Here is a 19,549-nt window from a genome sequence, read left to right as displayed (position 1 = left end):
TTTTCTAGACCTTTAGGTCTTATGACTTACTATTTATTTTTTTTGCAGATTTTTTATTTGAATTAGAAACAAGATTGTTTTACATGACAATCCCAGTTCCCTCTCCCTCCCATCCTCCCCTACCCCCCCCCCAACTAAAACCCTACCTATCACATATCCTTTCTGCTCCCCAGGGAGGGTGAGGCCTTCCATAGGGTGTCATCAGAATTTATCGTATCCTTTGGGATAGGGCCTAGGCCCACCCCCATGTGTCTAGACTCAGGGAGTATTCCTCTATGTGGAATGGGCTCCCAAAGTCCACACCTATGATAGGGATAAGTACTGAACTACTACAGGAGGTCCCATAGATTTCCGAGGTCTCCTCACTGAAACCCATGTTCCTGGAGTCTGGATCAGTCCCATGCTGGTTTCCCAGCTGTCAGTCTGGGGAGCAAGAGTTCCCCTATGTTCAGGTCAGCTGTTTCTGTGGGTTTCACCAGCCTGGTCTGGACTCCTTTGCTCATCACATGAGGGAACAGGAAGGTTGAATCGGGGAGGAATAGAAGATAACAAGAATGGAGATACCATAATAGAGGGAGACATTTTAGGTTTACAGAGAAATCAGGCACTAGGGAAATGTCTGGAGATCTACAAAGATGACACCAACTAACAATCTAAGCAACAGAGGAGAGGCTACCTTAAATGCCCTCCCCTGATAATGAGATTGATGACTAACTTATATGCCATTCTATAGCCTTCATCCAGCAGCTGGTGGCAGTAGAAGCAGACACCCACAGCTAAACACTGAACTGAACTGGAATCCAGTTGCAGAGAGGGAGGAGTGATGAGCAAAGGAGCCCAGACCAGGCTGGTGAAACCCACAGAAACAGCTGACCTGAACAAGGGAGAGCTCTTGGTCCCCAGGCTGGTAGCTGGGAAACCAATATGGAACTGATCCAGACCCCATGAACGTGGGTGTCAGTGAGGAGACCTCAGAAATCTATGGGGCCTCTTGCAGTAGATCAGTACTTATCCATAGCATAGGTGTGGACTTTGGGAGCCCATTCCACATAGAGGGATACTCCCTGAGTCTAGACACATGGGGGTGGGCCTAGGCCCTATCCCAAAGGATATGACAGACTCTGAAGACCCCTTATGGAAAGCCTCACCCTCCCTGGGGAGCAGAAAGGTTATGGGATATGTAGGGTGTTAGTTGGGGGGCAGGGGAGGAGGGGTGGGAGAGGGAACTGGGATTGACATGTAAAACAATCTTGTTTCTAGTTCAAATAAAAAATGGAGAAAAAAGAATTCACACCACACACACACACACACACACACACACACACACACACACACACACACACACACGTGCTCGCGAACGCATGTGCGTGGTCAAGTGAACCCACAATGAGAAGGCAATTGTATTGCAAGGAGATGCGCCTCTGAAGGAACCAAACCAGACACTTCCCTCTTGGACTTGCAGTCTCCAGACCTGTGAGGCAATAGGTTTCTGTGGTTTAGCCTCATAGTTTGTGGTCTTCTAAGCTGGCATCTCAACCTTGACCTCATGTCACACTCTGCTTTGGTTTTTCACAGCACAAGATAATATGGATCTATTCATTTCTAGCCTCATTACCTTGTCCCCTCTATGAATCAAGGCTTTGATACATAATAGGTGCTCAATAAGTATCTGATCAGCAAATTACTTAATAGAAAGGACTCACACATGGGGTGATATCCAGTAGCTCACTTCTCAAGTCTCTACAGCGGGCCCATTTGAGAAGCATAGGCATACAGGTTTTAGAGCCTGTGTTTAAATCAAATGAACCAACTCTCTCCTTAGATGGACAGTGAGATACTAAAACGATTGTCACTGGGTCAGGCCCCTGATAAACGACATTCAACTGAGCCTAATAACTAGAGAGGTACCATGTGGGAGCTGTGAATATGAAATCAATTCAAGAAGAGAAAATGTGATTTCCCCCCCTCCTCTGCTTTCATGGTCATTATATTATATTTAGAATAATTATAGAAAAACACACCAAAAAGCAGCTAATGTTAAAAGGCAGAGATACTTGAAAGTCTTTGGACACCTCACTAGCAATAATTTAACCAAATAAGATTACCATTCCAGATCAAAGGTAGCAAAATTCTAAGAGGTGGGGAAAAGGGCTGTAGAGTGGCTTTTCGTTCCCACGTATCGTTTTAAGGCCATGCAAATGCCCAGCAGGCATAAGAACAGCTTTTGTTTCTAATCTCCATGAGGAGGAGTACTGATGTCACTGTTCTTGGAAATACAGCTGGTGGATTCCATCACTCATGAAACAGATTAGTCACGCAGCAGATAAACAATAGAGTAAAAATTAATAATGGTACTGCAGGGTGGAGTGTCTCTGTCATGGGATAAATTGGCAAACATGTGTGGCTGCTGCTATCTGAAGTTCTGTCGTGGTATTGTATAAAAATCCAGTATTATGTGCCAAAGGTGCCTGTGATGTACCTACTCAAGCAAGCCTTACATTCATTTGGAAAGTGAGCCCCTCTCACCGGAGCCTGCACTAGGGCTGTGACCTTGACTGAACCCTTGTTGCAGGATCCCTCCAAACCGGTTCATGTTCCATTAATCTTCATTGCATGAAGAAATGAGTATCAAATGAAAGTAACCCTATGGTGGCTTTCCAGAAGGCTAGCACCAATGGCTGCATTTCTTCAGTGGTCCAGGAGCAGTGAATTTGAACCTGTTAAAATCTTTAAGAGGGCTTTGGTCAGCAAACTCTGAGGGCTGGGGTTGGAGGAACTGGTTCATAGACATCCAACCCAACAATTCAGTCATGCTTTATATTCGACGCTGAGATCAGAGAGCACCTGTACCTACAGTTGCCCCCTCCTGACCGTACCATCCGTGAAGTGAATGTCTGTTATCTGTGTCTGCCCAGCATATGCTTCCCCTCCTTCAGGTAACAGCACCTCAATTTTCCTTTCCACACTCTAGGCTCACATAGTAAAGGTGGAGATGGAGCCCTCCCTTCCTAGCCCCAAGCTTGACGAGGGACAAATAGCACAGGTTAGGTAAGTCCGTGGTACCTCTCCATTTGACTACAGTGATGGATCCAAGACAGGTATTAAGAATTCAGTCCCAGGACTCTATAGGACTTGGTGGGGTTCGTTCTCTCCTTTTGTACAGATATTAAATTTTGAGTTATAAGCCTCATGCTATCCAATTAACCATGTTAGCCAAGATGTAAGCCATTTTATTTCTTGGGTACAGTTATGCCTGTACCTGAGTATCTTGGTCCTCTTGCTCACACCACCATCCCTCCCTGGCTTCAGCAAATATCATATCAGCTGATCTGTCACAGCTTGCCACAGAATGATTTGAATGACCAAGAGACACAGAGCGAGCGTTGCTTTAGTTTGTATCTCAGTGCATGGTGAAAGCAGTTGTTAATAAAAAGGAGAAATTAAGCACAACCCTGTAACTGGAAGTGCTACCTTGCCTCCGTGTACCGGAGTCTCCAAATCTATAAAATGGGAATAAGCATTAAAAGCTGACTTAGAGTCTGACTGAGGGAATTAAATAAATCAACACTGACTCGATTGTTATCCTGTAATGTGGTTATCACTGTTACACCCATTGAAAAATTATGTCCGTGTCAGAGTTCTTTGTGTGCCTGTGAGTTCATGGGAGTGTATGTATGTGCTTATGAATGTAGAAGCCCGAGGACAACTTCCAGGGTCATTCTGCAGTTGCCATCCACTTAGTTTTTTTTCAGACAGGGTTTCTCATTGGCCTAGAACTCACCAAGAAGGCCAGGCTAGCTGGATGGTGAGCTCTAGGGATCTGCCTGTCTCTGCCTCCCCCCCCCCCCCCCGCCCAGCATTGGGCTGACAAGGACATGCCAACAGACCTCGCTTCAGTGCCAGAGTTTTGTTGTTCTTCATGACGCCCTACAGAAGCACCAGCTTTGCACTGGAACCAAGTTAAAATAATTATCACTGATAATTAGCTCTGTTCGTTACCAGGTAAACTGATTCTTTCTTCCATATTAAAAAAGGAAACCTGTGCGGGGCATTGGTGGCTCACGCCTTTAATCCAGCACTTAGGAGGCAGAGGCAGGTGGATTTCTGTGAGTTCACCACTAGCCTGGTCTACAAGAGCTAGTTTCAGGACGGCCTCCAAAGCCACAAAGAAACACTGTCTCAACAACAACAACAACAACAACAACAACAAAAAAGGGAAACCTGTAACCAAGAGTCAGTCCAGGCATGACAGTTGAATTCCAGGCAGCAGCAATGGTAGACAAGCCAGAGGCTCCTGGGGGACAGTGTCCCTTCTCATGGGGAGATATCAGAGCCCTAGGTTCCGTCTGCACCCGTGGAACCAGCCAAAGTTCCCTTCACTAGGGAGATGAATATTTTTAGAGAATTGAAGGAAGAGGGTAATGGTGGCTTAGGCTTAAATCTTAAGGCTGTTGAGAGAAAATAGCAGCGTTGGTAATTTCTCCTTCCTGTTGAAGCACTGGAGTGGAGTACCTACCCCTATATTAAACAGGGAAGTGGAGAAATCTAGTTCACATGCCAGAGCGAGACGCACAGGCCTACTTGGCCAGAGGTTTCCAGCACACGAGAGTTTTCTAAGAGAAGAATTGGGGAACTGGGCCAAACTGCAATATAAGAATCTCCTCCTGGTGAGGTTAAAAAGGGGGGGGGGGATAAGCTTAACTTACTTCAGAGACACACTGAGCCTTCCCCCTCCCCCCTTTCTCTTTCTCTTCCTCCTCCCCCATTTTCCACTGTGGCAAAACATGATATAGAATTTGCTACTGTAATCACATTTAAGCATATATCTGAATGGTACTGAATATATATCATTGCCACTAACCCTTTCCATAAGTTTTCCATTGTCTCCAGTTGAAACACCATGCCCATAAAAACCACCTAAAATGACAGCCACCATTTTGTTCTCCTTGTCTGTGGATTTGGTGGGTCTAAGAAGCTGACAGTGAAGAAATTCTACAGCATTTGCTAGTCTATGACTGACTTGTTTAACAGTCTGAAGTCTTCCAGGTTCATCAAATAATTCCTTCCTTTCTATGCCAAATAACACTCAGGCTGTGTATATTAACACCTTCCAGTTGTCCATTCATTTGTTGACAGAAACCTAGATGATAGCATTTTTTAAGGATTGTTTGAGTGTCCCTCAAAGTCCCACTGGGGTCAAAGGCTTGGTCCCTACAGCGGCATGGTGGGAGGTCGTGGGACCATTGGAAAAAGGGAACTGATGGTCCTTAGATCATTGGAGATGTGAGGATGTGTGTGATTTTCATATTGTTTCTATTGTATTGGTTTCATCCCCAAGTTTGAGTATTTCTTACCATCGTCTCCTTTTGGGTGTGATTTCTAGAGCTTTCAGGTGTGCTGTTGTTAGTATGTGATCTCTCCATTTTTTTCCCCCATGTGGGCACTTAATGCTGTAAACTTCCTCTTAGAACAGCGTTCATTGTGTTTCTTAAGTTTGGGTATAATGTGCATTCATTTTCATTGAATTCTAGAAAGTCTTTTTTTTTTTTTTTTTTTTTTTTTTTTTTTTTTTTTTTTTTTTTTTTTTGCAGTGGCGGCGGTTCGAGACAGGGTTTCTCTGTGTAACAGCCTTGGCTGCCCTGGAACTTGCTTTATAGACCAGGCTGGTCTCCGAACTCACAGAGATCTGCCTGCCTCTGCCTCCTGAGTGCTGGGATTAAAGGTGTGCGCCACCACCACACAGCCTAAAAAGTATTTATTTCTTGACCCAGTTTTTATTCAGTAGTGAGTTGTTCAGTTTCCATGAATTTGTAAGTGTTCTGTTTTTGATAGCCAGTTTTAATCCATGATGGCCAGATAGGAAACAGGGTGATTTTTCATTTTTCTTGTGTCTGTTGATTTGTGTCTAAGTATATGTTCAGTTTTGGAGAAAGTTCCATGAGGTGCTGAGAGAAGGGTATATTATTCTGTGTTTGGGTGAAATGTTCTGTAGATATCTGTTAGGTCCATTCAGTTTTTAACATCTGCTCCAGAATTACTCTGTTTAGTTTTTTTCTAGAAGACCTATCTATTGGTGAGAGTTGAGTATTTAAGTCTCTATCATTTCGTGAGGGTCAATATGTGATGAGCTGTAGTCGTGTTTCTTTTACAGAGTTGGGTGCCCTTGTGTTTGATGCATAGGCATTAAGAATTGCAGTATGCTCTTGGTGGATTTTTCCTTTGGAGGGTATGTTATAGTGTCTATCTCCTCTGATTCATTTTGGTTTGAAGTCTGTTTCGTCAGATCTTAAAATGGCTTGTTTCTTAGGTTTATTTTCTTGGTATATCTTTCCCCCTCTTTTTATCCTGAAGTGATGTCTATCCTTGATGTTAAGTTGTGTTTCTTGGATGCAGCAGAAGGATGGATCTTGTTTGCTCATCCATTCGGTTAGTCTGTATCTTTTTGCTGGGGAATTGAGACCGTTAATGCTGAGAGATATCAATGAGCTGTGTTTGTTGATTACTGTTATTTAGTTGTTGTTGTTGTTGTGGTGGTGGTGGTGGTGGTGGTGGTGGTGGTGTGTGTTTGCTCTCTTTTGACTTGCTTGTCTGGGACTATTTAAATATTTCTTCTATTTTCTTGTGTGTGGGTAACTTCTTTGGGTTGGAGTTTTCCTTCCCTCATCTTCTGTAGGCTAAATTTATAGATATTGCTTAAATTATTTTTATCATGAAATGCCTTATTTTCTCCATCTACTGTGATTGAAATTTTGCCTGGTATAGTAATCTGGGCTTGCATCCGCAGTCTCTTAGATTCTGTAGAGCATCCAGGTCTTTAGAGTCTCCATTGAGAAGTCAGGTGCTATTCTAGAAGGTCTGCTTTTATGTTACTTGGTCTTTTTCCTTGGCAGCTTCTAATATTTTATATTTTTTCTGTATATTCAGTGTTTTCATTATTATATTCTGAGGAGAATTTCTTTTCTGGTCCATTCTATTTGGTGTTCTGCATGATTCTTGTACCTTCATAGGCATCTCCTCCTTTAGGCTAGGGAAATTTTCTTCAATGATCTTGTTTGAAGATATTTTCTGTGCATTTGACCTAGGTTTCTCCTCTATTCCTTTTATTCTTAGGTTTGGTCTTTTAATAGTGGTCCAGATTTCCTGGCTGTTTTGTGCCTGATTTTTAAAAAAAAATTTAACATTTTCTTTGATTGAGCTATCCATGCCTCCCATCATGTCTACAATGCCTGAGATTCTCTCTTCCAGCTCTTGTTTTCTGTGGGTAAGGCTCACCTCTGAAGTTCTTGTTCAGGCTCTAAAATGTTTTCATTTCCAGATTTGCCTCACTTTGGGTTTTCTTTATTGACTCTATTTCCACTTTCAGGTCTTGAACTATTTTATTCATTTCCTTCCACTGTTTGTTAATGTTTTCATAGGTTTCTTTAAGGGATTTATTCATTTCTTTTTAAAGACCTCTATCATATTCACAAAGGCTATTTTAAGGTCTTCGTCTTGTGCTTCAGTTATGTGACAATTCCCAGGGCCTGCTGTGGTAGGGTTGCTGGGTTCTAGTGAAGACATATTATCCTGGCTGTTACTGATTGTGGTTTTATGCTGGTGTTCAGGCATCTGGGGTCTCGAATATTGTAATTCTAGATGCTGATGTCCAGTATTCTCTGTTGTCTGGGTGCTTTGCTCCATAGTTTCTGTTGCCCTGTATGGTTCTTAGGGGGTGTGGTGGTTGTGTGCTGCTTGGTAGGGAATTCTTCTGGGATCCTGCTTGGTATGGCCACTGGGGTTCTCGTAAAATATGTCTCTAGGTATTGGGAGGGCTGCGGGTGGTGCTGAGAGGGTTCACAGGCTGGAAGAAAGCAGGGTGCTCCACCAGGATCTACTTAGTTCCCTGGGAGTAAGGGCAGAGGAGAAGCCACAACAGGCAGTCTGCTACAGAGCCGGCATGAGACTGGGGGGGGGTTAGATTTGCAGAAGAAGGAGACAGAAAGATCTGCAGTTAGCCTACCCACTTCTCTGGCTGCAGGGGTCTGGGGGTTACCAGGAAGTGTCTGCTGGAGTTGAGGGCTGGAATAAAGTGATGAGTGAGGGGAAGGAAGGTTGGAGGGGAAGATCTGAGTGATACACTAGAGAAAGGGGCAGAGAGGGATGGTCTGCTGCAGAGCTGGAGATGAGATTGTGGGTTGGATTTGGAATAGAGGTGGGAAGAGGTAAAGCACTGCAGTTGGCTTCCCTGAACCCCTGGCCAGAGTCTCCGGGTGTTCGCGCTCTCTCTCTCTCTCTCTCTCTCTCTCTTTCTCTTTCTCTCTCTCAAACTCAGTCCTTTCATCATTGGGAACTGACCCTCGCTATGCATGCCACTATCTTTTGTTAGAAAGTATGCGCCCTTTGCTACAATCCAGCCTCTTCAATTTTCTATTAACATTGGGATAGTCTTTTTCCATTTCCTTACTTTAACCTACTTGTTATATTGAATTTCTTGTCAACAAGATCTAATTGAATCTTGCTTTCTTATCCAGACACATTCTGGCTTTTAATTAAAGTGTTTTAATAGAGAGTGATTACCACAGTGATGGTGTGCTTGGATTGGAGTCCACCATCTTACCATTGTGTTTTCTACTTGGTCATCTGTTACTACTTTTCTCCACTTTTGCTTTTTTCCCCCAGTGAGGAATTATTTACGTCATATTAGCTTGTGGGCAAGTCTGGGAGGGATGGTCTTGACTGTTTAGTGATGCAGGAGGGCTCAACTCACTGTGGGTGGTACCATTCCCTAGGCAGGTGGCTCTGAACTACATAAGACAAAGAGGTGAGTAGAAGCCAGCTGTGGACCAACTAGCAAGCAGCAAGCTTCCATGGTTTCTGCTGTACTTCTTTGACTGTGAAGTAATTTCCTTCATTAGAAGTGACACAGTGTGGGATAGCAAGCAGACCTGCCTTCAACCTTCTGCCTTGAGTTCCTGCCTCAGTGATGAGTTCCACTTCTCAGTGACAGACTGTCCTATAGAATGGTGAGTAGGAATGAACACTTTCCTTCCCTAAGGTGATTTTGGTTACAGTATTCGGTTTTTGTTTTTGTTTTTGTTTTAAACCACAGCAACAGAAACAGCAGTTTACGCATACTCTCCTTAGACAATGTACCCCTCCTCACAGATCGTCATTTCGGAATTCTGCTTGCACTGGCACCAAAGGCCATGCAGTCCCATGACTTTCTTTACTCTTTCCTTGAATTCCTTCCACTGATTTCTTGTGCTCCTTTACTTCTCATTATGGTCCATATCTTGAGAAGTCTGTGTTTGGGCTTCTTTTTCTTGGCACAATCCAATGCCATGCCAAATGCAGTTGTCCTGCTACCAACCACCAAAGAGGGTTCTGAAACCAAATGCAAGATGATATCTGGTTTGGTCTTGTACATTTTGGCTTGTTTGCCCCAGTTCCCCTACCCCCCAAATTTCTGTCTTAGGTACTGCTGTCTTCCTCAGGTGAAAGACATCGCCAACCATAGAAATAGACAGTTGTGTGTAAACTCTCTGGGTCCCGATTGTTAACTGTGCCATTCATGATGGTAGCAGATCCTCAAGCAGCTAAGGAGCTGGCCAGATTCTTAATCACTCGACTCTACATCAGCCACTTGATTTATGCTGATGTTATATTCCCGAGAAGTGCCAGTTAATTCAAAAACATGTACAGCAAAATGATTTTTATCACAGAGATGAAGAGAAAGCAAAGCAAAAGAAATGCGCTAGTTGGTTGCAAAAGATTCCAGTCATGTAAATGGTTTTGCCATATTGCATTAATATGAGCAGTAAATAAACAGTTTATGAGGAAAATGGAATATATTAAAATTTATTCATGGGATAACAAGGAAAAAATAGCCACAAACTGATGGAGTGCTGGCCAGCGTGATCTGCAAACACTAGTACATGGGTCTCCATTTGCTGCACTTAGAATTCTAATGTGTGAAGTCTCTCATCAGATTAGTGGCACTCCCAACCAAACAGCCGTTATTCTTTGTGGCCCTGCTTGAACTTGTCCATAGCACTTTCACAAGGGTAAAACATATAGCCAAAGCCTGTGATACTAATACTAATACCAATAAAAGAAAGAGCAAACAATGACAGCCACAGTGCTGGCTCTGCCCTGAACACTTACAAGGACTCATCTGCTCGCTCTACATGTTCTCATATTATCTCCATTTTAAGGGAGAGAAAAAATGTGCTCGGGGACAGAATGACTTCCTATGGTGGGAACTTTCAGATGCCAACTTGGTTGCCCCAACCCTCATATATTTTTGAGGATGTTTTTGAACATTTGGATGTTTCTGCAAAGGTGTGTGAGTGTGTGTGTGTGTGTGTGTGTGTGTGTGTGTGTGTATGATTATACACATCCACATGCACACCTAGAGACCTGAGGATGACTCCAAGTTCCCTGTTCTAGCATTTTCTGTTGTGTTACTTTTAGACAGGATCTCTCAGTGAATCCGGAGCTGGGCCGCAAGCCCCAGCCACACTCCTGTTACCTGTCCCACTCAATGCTACACTTACAGGCATATGCAACCACACCCAGCTTTTTACATGGATACCCGGGGTTTGAAGTCAGGGCCTCACACTCATCCACTGAATCATATCCCCAGTCCCCTGGGTTGTTGTTGTTGTTGTTGTTGTTGTTTTTCTCAAAGAAGATTTGTGTTTCCTGGAATTCCAACACTTAGGGGGCTGAGGCAAGAGGATTTCTTTGAGTTCAAGGGCAGCATGGGCTATCTAGCTAGTACCTGGCCAACCAGGGATATATAGAAGTACCCTGCCTCAGAAAAGAAAGAAATGTGTAGGTTTTTGAGTGAAGCAGATGACTTTCCATAGTATGGATGGGCTTCTTGCAGTTAGCCGAGTGCTTGTCTAGAACAGGATGATCACCTGCCCCTGAACAAGAGGGGTTCTGTCAGACAGTTCCTTCAGAACTCACCTGCCCAAGCATTGGCTCTTCCCAACTCATCAGAAGACTCATTTCTGCTTGAGCTGCAACTCCTTTCTGGGCCTTTGGCCTGCCAGCCCTGCTTGGGCCAATCAGATTTTAAACCTACCAAACCCAAAAATTGTGTGACCCAATTCTTTTAAGTAAGTGTGTGTGTGTGTGTGTGTGTGTGTGTGTGTGTGTGTGTGTGTGTCTGTGTGTATGTGTGTGTGTGTGTGTATGTGTGTGTGTGTTTGCACACATGGCATGCTTGTGGAGGTCAGAGGACTATTGATGGGAGTTAATTCTCTCCTGATACCATGTGGGTCCCAGGGACCAACTTGGGCTTGACAGAAACTGGGCCATCTTAAAATAAAACACTGCCTTGGTAGGCAGATAAGATACATACATCATTTATACTTAAAACATATGTATATTATTTACTTAATGTTTATATGGTTTGCAAGTATTTAGTTTATATATGCATGTCTTTCTCTATATAAATAAATAGATCCTTCCTGATAATACTTGCCTAAGATTGTATAGCCACTAAATAGTAGAGTCAGCTTAAAATCCTGTAGAATAGTGGAAGAATTCATACTTTTGACATGTGCCATCCTAGTCTTTATCAGGGCAGTAGCTTATGTCCAGTTGGAGGCCTGTACTGATAGTTTTTCCCATTTCTTTATAGTAACTGACCATATTGGTTAGGGTAGACAATATAACGTGTCTAAAAAGTCAGTTTCTCTAGCAGGCAAACCCCAAAGGTCCAAGGCTAACTCCATGGGAAACTTAGTTCTCCTCTGTGTGTATGTGACTGGGCAATCCTGCTTACCAGGCAACATCCTCCACGCACTCATTCAGGAATGGAGGCTGCTGGAGTCCTGCCCTCACACATAGCTTCCAACCACCCGGGCACTTGACTACAATGTGGCCAGCCAGAAGGCAAAGGAACATTTTAGATTATGCACAAGGAGCTTTGGTACACATTTCTGTGGATGTATTATATGTTGGTGTAGGGGTGAGGGCTGCATGTGTGTGTGCATGCAAGTGGAAGCCAGAAGATGTTGGTGTCTGTCCCAACCATTCTCCACTTCACATTTTTGAGGCAGGGTCGCTTACTGTACTTGGAGACTACCCATCAACTAGACTACCTAATGAGCCCAGGCATGTGTCCCATGCCTGGCTTTTTATATATGGCTTCTGGGGATAAACTTGGTCCCTCAGGTTTGTGATGCAAGCACTTTCCCAACCAAGCCATCTCCCCAGCCCTACTGGAAGCCTCTATACTCCCAAAGGGATTGGTTTCTGGGGGAGAAAAAAAAAAAAAAGGCAAGCAGCTTAGGTTGTATTACTCTGAAATTACTCATGTGTGTCTATGTGAAAATTTTCTCATTTTTCTTTCATTTTATTTCAAATTGCTTTAATTAACATGGTCTAAACTGAGAAAGAAGCAGGTGGATTTTTTTTTTTTAATAAATCAATCAAACCAACTGACAGGGCTCTTCTACGTAGCTATCAAGATAAGAATTTGGAGACAAGCATGGAGACAGATTGTAGAAGGCCTTGGATGTCAGGACAGAGCTTGGTCCTGCGAGATCTCTCAGCTTCTCCCTCTTCTCTGACCTAACAGCTGGACAATCTGCAGGCCTGCCCTGGAGTCCACCTAAATCAGCCACACCCCTAAATCAGGCCTGGTACTTTGGCTCACACTGCATGTCCCCCAGTGCTCTGCTCCGGGCCGCTCCTCAGTTACTACATTCTGGGTCCTTCCATGGGAATGAATAGATTTTAATAGTTAAACGAGCTCATTCTCCTCTGTGTCCCTGGTGAGACACAAGACACGTGCCCCTCTCCTGACCTGGATGGAATCCAGCTTCTGAGTACATGGGGCTGAAGGGCAGACTCTGGTGCTGGGTGACCTGAGCAGGTAAGGGCAGACCCTGGCACTGGGTGACCCGAGCAGGTAATGTCATGCCTACTCAGTGCTCACACCTTGTAGTCACAATGATACGATGAGCACGCTTGCCCTAGCAGAAATGGCGCTAGGGATTAGATGCTTCCTCTCAACATCCCCAGGCTAGAAGCACAAGCTAGAACAAATGGGAGGGGCTCAGTGGAAAATAACTGGGAGGAAGCTCCCAGGGTTTCGACTTGGAAAGGGCCCCTCAGCAGCCGATTTTCTCCAACGTAATGGGCTGAAAAGCTACATCTCTGTAAAAGTCAAGAAAAGCCTAACTGAGTGCAGCTGCCGTCCCCCCATAATTAGATCTGGGGGATTATGGCTGAGATGGATGGAAGATATCAGATGGCCACTGCTAGAAACACTTGCCATCCCTGTCTGACTACACCACTAGACACTGGAGTTCTTAGCAGACCCACATATGTTTGTTTTTAATTAAAATGTGCTGAATGAACCGTTAGCTGCTCCGAAATAATGAAGAAAAGCAACACAAGACAAATCGGCTAATTGACAACTCCAAACACTCCATTTTATACCCCTCAGTTATGTTAATGGAGCTTTCCAATATGTTCTGCTTGAAATAATAATTACACAAACACAGTTACATAATAATCTAAGAGGTAGATAAAAATATATAAATAACAACAGCAGCAAAACCCACAAGTGGGTCAGAGGATTACAAACTCATTCTCTCAGGCTTTATCCCAATGAGTATTTATGGAGTGCTTGCTGCTCATTAAGGACCAGGCCATGGTGGACTAATGCCTGGGATGAGGTCACCCCAGGGTTTTCAGACATGCGTTGTTGTGTAAGGTCACATGTTCTGTATGTGTGGAGGAGCCATGCAGAACACATCTCCAACCTCGTGGTGAAATAGAAGAGAAAGGGCCTCTTCAGAGGGAGACGATGTCATTTTAAGCCATCTGAAAAGCTAGTTTATGTGAAGGCAAGGAGCCTGGCCAAGAGTTCGACAAACCACATTTTGTTCAGCGCATGCAAAACTAGCACAGTTGCCTGAAATATGTGTCCGGACACTGTGGACACAGCTCAAGGTCAGAGGGCGGCCATACTCTAGAGCACCATAAACACGGGTCTTACTGGGAGTCTTCCAAGGACCATGGCAGAATTTCAGTCATGAGATAGACAGAATCCGGGCCAAAATCGGGAGTGATGGCAACTGTCAAATGTCTTTGGATGTTTTGTGGAGATTAATTCCTTGGCTGCGTAGAATGGTGGGGGATAATTTAGTCACTGAGTAGCCCTGCCCTTCACTGGGTATCAATGGGATAAATGAACTCCTGTGCTTTTGGAGTTTATTTACAACTAAAATGCAAAGCCTCGATCTCATCCATATTCAATCAGAGAAAATTGTGGTTCATCCAAGACAAGACTGGGAGCCAAATTTGGGGCAAGGCAGAGGGTTACATCATCTGAAAGGGCTGGAAATGAAGTGTAAATTTGAATATCATCTGTATATAAGTGATAATTAAAGCTGTGAGACTCAGTACGTGCCAAGAGAGAAAGTCAATAAAAACGCAAAGCAACAGTGTCCCTGGCCACATGTTACTTCTGAAGATTTTTGTTTTTAAGTTGGTGGAGGCAAGATTTTTCTTTCCCACTGAATGATTTCACAACCAGGACCACAAATCATTTTCAAGGAGCCTTGAACCCTCTGCAGACACTGAATTGTCACAGTGTCAAGCAAGATAGAGGGCTTTTCAGTAAGATTTGTATCACAGGGAATTGGGAAGCCAGTCCCTTTAGTTTGGAGAAGACCTCTTTCTTGTAGAGAGATCATTCCAATAACTAATGTTAAGAAAGGCACCATTTCATCTACGGCCATACCACCCTGAACTTGCCCAATCTTGTAAGCTAAGAAAGGCACTCTTTCAGGTCTTTCCTTTTCAAGGCTGGAGTCAAATTTGGGAGGAAGCCCGGGAGGCTCTCACCTAGATACTGCATACCTTTATTCACACCATAAAGACACTACCTGGCTTCTAACCTATTTGTGAATGTATCCTGCATGGGACAATACAGGCCGAAGCTTGAATCCCCTGAAATGAAGACCAGCTTATGAAGAATTCTTCCTGTTAGACCTCCTTTGGCTTGCATATCAGATGTCCTGCATATCAGATATTTACATTATGGTTCATAACAGTAGAAAAATTGCAGTTACCAAGTAGCAGCAAAATAATGTTATGGTTTGGGGATCAGCACAACATGAGGAACTAACTGTATTAAAGGGTCATGCGCCATTAGGAAGGTTGAGAACCACTGCTAGAGACTGACTTGGGACTCATTTTGAGTTTGACCTTTTTTGTCCATAGGAGACTCAGAAAAACAGGCAAAGTCCTCAGGGATGGGTTGGGCAGGGTGAACTTACCTATGAATGACAGTTGTACTGTAGCCCTAGCCTTCCCATGCCTTAGAATGTAGCTAATTTTACAAATGGGATGTTTGAAGAGGTGAGCTCTAAACCAACATAGATGGGGTCCCTATAGGAAGAGAAAACTGAGACCCAGCCATGTATGTGTAGGGAAAAGCCACATGAAGACACAAGAAAAAGTAGTCATCTACAAACCAAGGAGAGGCCTCCAAAGAAATCAATCCTGTTGGCAGCCAGAATTTTCTGACTTCTAGCCTATACAAGGGTTATGATATATATATATATATATATATATATATATATATATATATATATATCTTAGCAAACTAATCTGTGGGATAAACAATAGACAGCTGTGTATGTATTGTCCACAGAAGTCCCTCCTGCTTTAGATTTTGACTTGTTCAGCCACTGTGCCATTTTGACCACATACATACATACACACTACATGCATACGAGTTTAACTTTTCTGGGCTTTGGTCTCCTTATTTCTAAACTGAAATAGAGAGCACTTTATCCATTACATTGCTGTATTGAAAGTGGATTCTGAGCTAAATCCCTATAAACTTTGCTCTTTCCTTTCCTGCACAATTTTAATCCAATGGCTTCCGAGTATTTTCTTCCTCCAGTGTTCTATGCTAGTTTAGAAGTTAGTTCAGCTTAGTCATTTACTATATAACTTTAAGAGAGTGACTTAGATTCTCTATAACCTGTCTCCTGAGGCGACAGCTGTCTGGACCCTGACAGAGGACCATGCACTAGTGATCAGGACAAGTTGTTTTCAGCCTGGTAACATAGGATCCTGCTACTTGCTTGGGGAGAAATGTTGATTACTCCAGGCGCTATATCCCTTTATGTATTTATCTCCAGAACAAACAAGTGCTGGCACGGAGGAAATGGTATAAGCAGTAGGAACAGCCACTGGCTGCCTTTCTACCGCAAATGCAAAAGTGTTCACAGGTCTAGGCACTTGGAAGTACGGGAGTCAGCCTGATTTACATATTGAGTTCTAGGCCAGCCATGGCTACATAGTAAGATCTCATTTCAAAAAATGTTTCCAAAAGAATTAAGCTTCCTATAGCTGCACAGACCCAAAATTCAGCCAGTATCATTCTTTCGAGGTCAAGATGAAATGAAATCCCATTTAGTTCTTTTGTGTTTTAACTTCATTGCAACAAAAATTTAAATTATCCTTACATATGGATATGTTGGCCATCCTCTAAGCTTTTTAAACCTCTTTCAAAATTAGAGGAATATAGAAAATGCAAAGACTACTACTACTACTACTACTATTAAGAAAGCATTCACATTTGATTACACTTGTTTCCAATATTTTATTGAAAATAGATGTTTCCATAATATAATATATATTCCATAATATAAAATATTTCCGTAATATATCCTGCTTATGGTTCACCCTCCTTTTATTCCTCCCAGTTCTTCCCTTAGGCTTCTAAGAGATGGTAATGAGATAGATATAATAAAATATAATGAGATAAAACAAAAGCTAACAAATCAGAATAGGCAAATCAAACACACAGCCATCTAGTTTGGCGCACACCATTTGTTGAAGAGTGTCTATTTTCCAGTGTGTATTTCTGCTGTCTTTACAAAAAGTGAGGTGTCTATAGGTATGTGGGTTTATGTCTGGGTTTTCAATTTTATTCCAATGGTCAACATGCCTGTTTTTGTGTCAATATCATGCTGTTTTCACTACTACAGCTCTGTAGTACAATGTGAAGTCAGGGATGCTGATGCCTATAGCAGTTCTTTTGTCATTCAGGATTTTTCTTTTCTTTCTTCTTTTTTTTTTTTTTTTTTTTTTGCTACCCTGAGTTTTTTTTTTTTTTCCATATGAAGTTGAAATGTGTCCTTTCAAGATCTGTGAAGAATTATGTTGAAGTTTTGATGGGGATTGCCCTGAGCCTGTAGATTGCTTTTGGTAGAATGGCCATTTTTTACTATATTAATCCTTCTGATCCATGAGCATGGGAGATCTTTCCATCTTCTGATCTCTTCTTCAATTTCTTTCTTCAATATCTTAAAGTTTGTATCGTTCAAGTCATTCACTTGCATGGTTAGAATTACACTAAGATGCTTTGTATTATTTGAGGTTGTGAAAGGTGTTTTCTCCTTGGTTTCTTTCTCAGCCAATTTGCCATTTATATATAGGAAGATTACTGGCTTTTGAGGTTTAATTTTGTATGCAGCTACTTTGCTGAAAGTGTTTATCAGGTTTAGGAGTTTCCCTGTGGAATTTTTAGGGTTGTCTATTCCGGGGAATTTTTAAGTTGGTATGGTATATCCTTACCATATCATCTGCAAATAAAGACACTTTTGACATCTTCTTTTCCAGTTTTACCCCCTTGATCTCCTTCAGTTGTCTTATTGATCTAGCAAAGATTTCAAGGACTACACTGAATAGGCATGGAGAGAGTGGTCAATCTTGTCTTGTTCCCAATTTTAGTTGAATTGCTTTGAGTTTCTCTCCATTTAAGTCAATGTTGGCTATGAGCTTGCTGTAAACTGCCTGCATTGTGTTGAGGTGTGTCCCTTGTATCCCTATTTTCTCCAGGAATTTTTAACATAAATTTCATCATAATTTTTAACATAAATGGATTTCATCAACAGCCTTTTCTGCATCTAATGAGATGATCATGTGGTTTTTGTTTTTCAGTCTGTTTATACGGTAGATTACATTTAGTGATTTACATATGAACCATCCCTGCATCTCTGAGAAGAATCCTACTTGGTCATGATAGATGATCTTTCTGATGTGTTCTTGGGTTTATATTGAAAATATTTTATTGAGAACTTTTGCAGTTATGTTCATAAGGAAAATTGGTCCATGATTTTCTCTGTTAGGTCTTTATGGTTTGGGTACCAGGGTAACTGTGGCCTCATTAAACAAAGTGGGAAATGTTCCTTTTGTTTCTATTTTGTGGAATAATTTGATGAGTATTGACATTAACTCTTCTTTGAAGGTCTGGTAGAATTCTGTGCTGAAACCATCTGGTTCTGGGCTTTTTTGATTGGGAGATGGTTTCCCTCCCATAATTTTCTAAGTTGATTCTTTGGGAATTTAACATCATGAACCTAAATTCCACTCATTTCCCAGTCCTTCCATGTCTGCCCTGCACCTTTGTAACCTCCATTTCCTAAAGGGGGAAAAAAACCAACAAAACAAAACAAAACAACAACAACAACAAAACATTTTGTTCCTCCATCTTTCCCGCCTCTCCGTCACATATTCATTTGTTGTAGTGGCATTGGGAGCTGCTATGTGTCATGCAGTATATCCTTTTGGTCAAACAGCTTTCCTTGCAAATGTCCATTGCAATGAGTTGTTGGTCAGGTTCAAGGCCTCTGGCTTCTGGCACACTATCAATACTCCTCTCAGAGATTCTGCAGTTTCCTCTAGTCATGGAGATTCTGTAGCTATGGTTCCACAGGACTGGTCCCTTACACACCCCGGTAGGTTATGGATGGGTTAGATGTTGGGGTAGACCAACTTAATGTCCTGATGTGGGCCTGGGTGGTAGCTGAGTTGGTCATTCTGGGCCTCCATTGGGACTGCCCCCTTCAGGAAAGAATCAGGGCTAGCTCTCCCTACAGCATGTGGATGGGGGAGGGCAGCCACTGCAGCCAGGGTCTGTGATAATGTCTGTGGCCTGTATCACCACTGAGGGCCATACAGATGCCCATGGTCTGGGCCACCACCTGAGGCCATGTTGATATCCGAGAACCAAGCTGTTGCCAGGCCATACTAATCTGGGTGGCCTGTGCTGATACCTGAGGCCACATTGGTTGGGAGACTTTTAATGACTGCTTCTATTTCTCTGTGTTACAGATCTGTTTAAATTGCTTATCTGATCTTGTTTTAACTTTGGTAGATGGTATGTATCAAGCTAATTACCTGCGTCTTTTAGATTTTCTAATTTTGTGGAGTATAGGTTTTTAAACTATGTATTTATGGTTCTTTGCATCTCCATGGTGTCTTGTTTTTAATGTCTCTCTTTTCACCTCTAATTTTGTTAATTTGGCTATTCTTTCTCTGCCTTTTAGTTACTTTGGATAAGGGTTTGTCAATCATATTGATTTTTCTCAAAGAATCAAATCTGTTTCTTTGATTTTTTGTATATTTTTAATTCTGTTTCTATTTTCTTGATTTCAGCCTCAAGTTTGATTATTTCCAGCCATCTTCTCTTTTTGGGTGTGATTTCTTCTCTTTGTTCTAGAGCTTTGAGGTGTGCTGTTAA

Source organism: Cricetulus griseus, chromosome 5 (assembly GCF_003668045.3).
Source record: "Cricetulus griseus strain 17A/GY chromosome 5, alternate assembly CriGri-PICRH-1.0, whole genome shotgun sequence".
In the NCBI taxonomy this organism is placed as follows: domain Eukaryota; kingdom Metazoa; phylum Chordata; class Mammalia; order Rodentia; family Cricetidae; genus Cricetulus; species Cricetulus griseus.
Note: the sequence above shows the minus strand (reverse complement) of the source record.